A 7,333-nucleotide genomic window follows, 5' to 3' on the forward strand; every position below is an offset into this window, starting at 1 on the left:
GGTCCAGGAAAGGCTCGCTGGAGCACATCCTAAGCAGCTGCTCTAAAGCTCTGGGGGAGGGCCGCTACCGCTGGCGGCACGACCAAGTGCTGAAGACCGTTGCTGAAGCCATAGCTAAAGCCGTGGCCAAAAACAACAGCAGCAAGCAACAACTTGGCAAGAGAAGAATTGCCTTTGTCAGGACTGGAGAGCAGCCACAGTCACAGCCCAAGTCAGCAGCCGGGCTCCTCACCTCAGCATTGGACTGGAATCTTCGAGTGGACTTGGGCAAGCAGCTCAAGTTTCCAGACTATGTTACAATAATTTCGTTGAGGCCAGACATCTTGCTTACATCAGTATCTTCACGGCAGGTGCTACTGATAGAGCTGACAGTTCCTTGGGAGGATCGCATAGAGGAGGCAAACGAGCGGAAGCGGTCAAAGTACCAGGAGCTAGTCGAGCAATGCCGCAGAGGAGGCTGGAGGGCACGCTGTGAGCCCATTGAAGTGGGGTGTAGAGGCTTTGCTGGCCGCTCACTGTGCAAGGTGTTCACACTACTTGGCATCACAGGTGATGGGAAAAGGAAGGCCATCAAGACCACCATGGAGGCAGCAGAGAGAGCCTCTAGATGGCTTTGGATCAGGAGGAGCGAACTGTGGGCCAATGCTACTGGGACACAAGCTGGGGTCTGATCAACACTGGCTGGGTCACCTGAGGGAGGGGGTATGATGTTGAAAGACCCGAAACCCCCGGTGATCGCAGGCACATCACTGAGGATGTGTCCCAGTGCATCTGAGGATGTATCTTACAATCATACAGTGAATGTATATGTACAGTATGTGTACACTGTATATGTATGTTTATACAGTGTATGTATATGTACATGTATGTGTATATGTACGTTTTTACAGTGAATGTATATGTACAGTATGTGTATATGTATGTTTGTACAGTGAATGTGCGTGTCGATGTACGAACTTTTGAGTATGTAGGTATGTACTGTATTTGTGTATGTATGTGGGAGCGTAGGTACCTATGTATGTATGAATAACGGTGTGTATGTGAGTATATATGTGTATTTGTATGTACAATATATTTGACTCCCAGTGTGTGTGGGAGCCAGAGTACGGCCCCAGCCACCCAGAGAGCCCAACCCACAAACAGCAGGTGTGGCACCCAGGGAACCAGGGACCACCGGCCCCACGCAGCAAGGCCGGCCAGCGACAGGAACCCCAGGCCCACCACGCCGCCCGGAAGAGCCAGCAGCAGGCTGTAGACAGACACGCCCGGCAGAGGACAAGGCACGGGAGAAGCAGGGGACAGCCAGCCCTCAAGCCAGCGAGAGACTACACCCAGAAAGGCGGGACGCCCCGCCCGGGGGGCCCAGAGACTCCCCGCAACCGGACGGGAAGACCGCCCCCGCCCCACCAGCATTCTGGATTCATTACACATCAACTGAAATATTGCAAGCCTTTTATTATTTTAATATTGCTGGTTATGGCATACAGCTTAAGAAAACTCAAAAATCCTATCTCAAAAAATTAGAATATTTCCTCAGACCAAGTAAAAAAAAAATATTTATAACCGCAAAACAAAAACAAACATTTGAAAATGTCAATTAATGCACTCAGTACTTGGTTGGGAATCCTTTTGCACGGACTACTGCATCAATGCGGCGTGGCATGGAGGCAATCAGCCTGTGGCATTGCTGAGGTGTTATGGATGCCCAGCATGCTTCAATAGCGGCCTTTAGCTCATTTGCATTATTGGGTCTGGTGTCTTTCAGCTTCTTCTTCACAATACCCCACAAATTCTCTATGGGGTTCAGGTCAGGGGAGTTGGCAGGCCAATCGAGGACAGTAATGCCATGGTCAGTACACCAGTTACTGGTGGTTTTGGCACTGTGGGCAGGTGCCAGATCATGCTGGAAAATGAAATCATCATCTCCATAGAGCTTTTCAACAGATACAGCTACAATAGCTGTATTCTAATGGTCAAGCCACTCCTGAACTCAAGACAACGGAAGAAGCGTCTGACTTGGGTTATGGAAAAGAAGCACTGGACAGTTGCAGAGTGGTCCAGAGTCCTGTTTTCAGACGAAAGCAATTTCATTTGGAAGTCAAGGCGCTAGAGTCTGGAGGAAGGCTGGAGAGGAGCAAAATCCAAGTTGCTTGAAATCCAGTGTGAAGTTCCCACAGTCAGCAATGGTTTGGGGAGCCATGTCACCTGCTGGTGTTGGTCCACTGTGTTTCATCAAGTCCAGAGTCAATGCAGCTGTGTACCAAGAGATTTTAGAGCACTACATGCTTCCATCTGTTGAAAAGCTCTATGGAGATGATGATTTCATTTTCCATTTTGTTTTGCTGTTATAAATCTTGTATTTTTACTTGGTCTGAGGAAATATTTTAATTTTTTGAGATATTATTTCTGAGTTTTCTTAAGCTGTATGCCATAATCAGCAATATTAAAATAATAAAAGGCTTGCAATATTTCAGTTGATGTGTAATGAATCCAGAATGTATGACATTTTTGTTTTTTTAATTGTATTACAGAAATTAAAGAACTTCATCACAATATTCTAATTTTCTGAGACAGTCCTGTATATGGAGTGACTTTTTCTAATCTTTGAGCTAATACTTTGCAGATCATTTTAAGATCAGCATTAATCAGGGAGATTGGCCAGTAACTGGATGGAAGTGTTGGGTCTTTATCAGGTTTTAGCAAGAGACTGATCGTGGCAGAGTTCATATTTGGAGGAAGAAATGAGTTTTCTTTAATCTCTAAAGCCATTTAAAGTTAAGTTAAAGTTAAAGTACCAATGATTGTCACACATACACTAGGTGTGGTGAAATTTGTCCTCTGCATTTGACCCATCCCCTTGATCACCCCCTGGGAGGTGAGGGGAGCAGTGGGCAGCAGCGTAGCCGTGCCCGGGAATCATTTTTGGTGATTTAACCCCCAATTCCAACCCTTGATGCTGAGTGCCAAGCAGGGAGGTAATGGGTCCCATTTTTATAGTCTTTGGTATGACCCGGCCGGGGTTTGAACTCACAACCTACCGATCTCAGGGCGGACACTCTAACCACTAGGCCACTGAGTAGGTAAAAAAATAAATTTTTGTAAATATCAGAGCTAGCAGTGACCAGAATATTTTGTAGAACTCCACAGGGAACTCATCAGGCCCTGGTGTTTTATTGTTTGGCATCTGTTGAAGAGCATCGTGAAGTTCATCTACAGAAATAGCAAGATCTAAATTTGATACCTGCCTTGTATTTAATTTAGGTAAGTCTATACCATTGAGAAATGTCTCAATGTCTGAAAGAGATGGGTCAATCTGGGGTGTATACAAGTTTCTGTAAAAGCCTCTAAAGATGGAGTTAATTTCCTCAGGAACATGCGTAATGTTCCCAGCTGAATCCTTAATGGATGATATGGAGTTTTTTTCTTTGTTTAATTTTAGTTGGTTAGCCAAATATTTGCTTGGTTTATTGTCATGTTCAAATTTTTCTAAGCGTAACCCCTGGAGCAGGAATTTACTTTTCTTATCAATTATTTCTCTTAAATCTAATTTGAGTTTTCTCAATTTGTTCATTTTGTGAGTTAGCATAAGCTATTTCTAATATTTTTATTTCATTTTTCAAGTTCCTGCTCTAATAAATGTTCCTTGTTTTTCTTGTATGATGAATAAGAAATAATTTTTCCTCGCATAACTACTTTCGCCGTTTCCCAGAGAATGCACGCCGTGATTTCTGCTTGATCATTAAAATCTAAAAAATCTGTCCATTCTTTCTCAAAATAGTTTAGGAAGTCTGGGTCCTATAGTAATGATGTATTAAGTCTCCATTGTTTTATAGGTGCAGTGATAGTTTTGTTAGTGAAGGAGAGTGAGACAGGTGCATGGTCACTGATAATGATAGGATAGATGTGAATGTTTGCGATGTCAGATAAAATTGAGCTACTTGTTAAAAAGTAGTCAATGCAAGAGAATGAGTGGTGAACTGGGGGAAAATAAGAGTAATACCTAAGAGTGCGGTGATAAGAACGCCAGGCATGGCAAAGACCATAATCGTTCATATATTGCTTAAGTATTAACACTGACTGAGACTCACTCTGGACCCATCTATATTTGGATTAAATACTAAATTGAGGTCGCCTCCTGGAATCAAGCAGTGGTTTGAGTGAGGAGAAAGTGAAGAGAAGAAAGTATGAAAAAGGAGGGGTCATCAACATTTGGACCATAAATGTTGGCGATACAAAAGTTTCTCCCGTCATCAGAAATATTAAGAATGATGTATCTTCCCTCTATGTCAGTAATGGAGTTATGGAATGTAAAGTTTACCTTTCTACTAATGAGAATGGCTACGCCTCTCTTTTTGGAGTTGTAACTAGCAAAGTATGTGTGTGGGTATTGTGATGAATGCAGTTTTGAGGTATCGGACTTGGAGAGGTGAGTCTCTTGTAGTAAAGCAATGTCTGCTTGCATGCTCTTCAAATGATTAAGAATTGTTATATATTTTTCCTTGGACCCGACCCCACGCACATTCCAAGTGACAAACTGTATAGTGGACATACTAAACTAGACTGTAACTAAGTGTGTGGATGTATGTGTGTACTTTATGTGTAAATAATGTATCTAAATGTAAGCCTATCATGTGTGTATAGTTGTGCATGTATTAGCTGTGAGTGTACATGCTGATGACGACAAGGGGACACACAACAGGTGGAGAAATAGACAGAGAAAAAGAAAAAACATCAAATGAAAAGAAAAGAAGAGAGTGGTGGATTGAACAGGTAGTGAAATAAGTGACATAAAAAGGAAAAAGAGAAAGTAAAACAATAAACATATTGGTTTACAGCAGGGGTCGGCAACCCGCGGCTCCGGAGCCGCATGCGGCTCCTTGACCACTCTGATGCGGCTCAGCTACATGCATGCCAACCCCCTCGATTTTCCCAGGAGACTTATGGATGTCAGTGTCTCTCATAGACTACTCCCAGGGAAAAATAATCCTATTAACACTCTAATTACTATATAAAGGGCGTGCCCTAATTGCACCGCAGTAATTGTCCTCTATAGCATTTACTTACAGCATGCCAGGCCAGCCACATGTTGTATGTTGTTATTAATTGCTCACACAGGAGACAGCAAAGCATACTTACTCATCAGCCACACAGCTTACACTGACGGTAGCCGTATCAAACAACTTCAACATTGTTACGTTACAAATATGCGCCACACTGTGAACCCACACCAAAAAAGAATGAAAAACACATTTCTGGAGAACATCCCACTGTAACACAACATAAACACAACACAACCATTACCCAGAATCCCATGCAGTCCTAACTCTTCCGGTCTACATTATACACCCCGCTACCACCAAATCCCCCCACACATCAACCCCCCCCCCCTCTTCGTGGTTGGTTGAGCGGAAGAGTTAGGGCTGCATGGGATTCTGGGTATTGGTACCGTCAGTGTAAGATGTGTGGCTGCTGAGTTAGTAGCCTTGCTGTCTCTTACGTGAGCAAGCTAAAGCTGCATTCCACTTGTGGCCGAGCAGGTACACTGATTGGGCAGACTGTAGAGGGCGCCAAATGCAGTGTCATCACGCTCTGATATTCGGGAGTCTCCCGGGAAAAATGAGAGGGTTGGCAAGTGTGACGCAAGCGACATTCATCCAAAACTCGCGGGCTGCACTAACATCCAATTCCCACATTAAAGTGCGTGCCGGTGCGTTTGTCTGAGACCCCTGGTTAACATAGCACAAAGCATGTAAGCTTTCTATGCGGTGTTTTTCATTTAAAATTTTAAAAACATTTTTGTGGCTCCCATTACTTTCTTTAATGTGTGAAACTTGCCAAAATGGCTCTTTGAGTGGTAAAGGTTGCCGACCCCTGGTTTACAGAGAGAGAGAGAGAGAGAGAGAGAGAGAGATTTTTACGTGAGCGTTATGATGACACACAGGTGTATTGTGATTGGATCCTTTCAGCTCTCGGCCCTGGATCCTCACCTGCTCCTTCTGCTTGAAGTCTTCCAATTTAGCTACGATGGTTCTCGGCCTCCTGTTCTCCTGTAAACACTTTTAATGTCGCTTGCTGTATAAACTTGGAGAAAAGATGAGAAGCTGACCTGAAATTGTTGCAACAAATAATATAAATAATATAAGAGTTCACAGTTTTACTGCCGAGTCATTAGTAAACATCTCATACTTACTGTATGTAATAGTGTGATGTCACTAGTAAACATCTCATACTTACTGTATGTAATAGTGTGATGTCACTACTAAACATCTCATACTTACTGTATGGAATAGTGTAATGTCACCAGTGTTGGGACTAACGCGTTACTGTAATGCCATTACTTTCAGCGGTAAATAGTAATCTAACTCGTTATTTTTTATATTCAGTAACTCAGTTACCGTTACTACATGATGCATTACTGCGTTATTTTACGCTATTTTTTATGTAGTATCGGCTAGAAACTGAGAAGATCTGAGTGTGTTTTATTGCAGCGCTGCGGAAGAGGCGACAAGAAAGAGGCGCGCCGCGCTATGTCTGTGTGTGTGTGTGGGAGGGGGCGTGTCTGTGTTTACTAACAAGACGTCATGGCGAAGCCCGAACCCGATTTTCTCAACATGGAGATATTCTCAATACTTTTCTTTTGTCCACCACAAAGAAAATAACATTTTAGTTGATTGTAAGTTGTGTCTTGGATCAAAGATCCTATCCTAGCAATTCAAATCTGCTGAAACAGCTACAAAAACAACATGCTTCGACAAAGCTAGTAAAGAGAGACACACTTCACCTCCACCTGCAACAGCGGCTGGATTTTAACGAGGCACTGCGCACTGGAGGTACACACACTGTCAATTGTCTTATATACTGTTGCTCTTTCATTCTAGACTTCTAGAGTGTTTGATTATCACATCACTCTAAATGTATAGACTATAAAGTTCACAAACATAAAGAGGGATGCTAGTGGGCCAGGCCAATCTTTCCTTATCTCTAAACTAAAACTGGGGAAATGTTTAGGGTTCTGGGCTTCAGACATGATTTTATTTCAGAATTTCTTGAGATAAAAACACGCCTGGTTAGGCTTTGTGTATGCAGTGTGTGCCTTCCTTGGTTTACAGCTATGTTGTTATTATGCTGTTTGTTACTTATGTATGTTATCTTGCAGCTATTTAAAATAGTTTTGTCAATTTGTTCTGGCCTGAAACAAATCGGCCCTTTGAAACATATCTTTGTCTTTGTGTGTTGTATGTAGACCACATTGCTTAGCAGAGTTCAGTGATGCAAATGCATGTCAAGTTGATCAACAGATTGTATTATTCTCCAGTGCAATAACAGTACTGAA

Source organism: Entelurus aequoreus, linkage group LG06 (genome assembly GCF_033978785.1).
Source record: "Entelurus aequoreus isolate RoL-2023_Sb linkage group LG06, RoL_Eaeq_v1.1, whole genome shotgun sequence".
NCBI classification, from domain to species: domain Eukaryota; kingdom Metazoa; phylum Chordata; class Actinopteri; order Syngnathiformes; family Syngnathidae; genus Entelurus; species Entelurus aequoreus.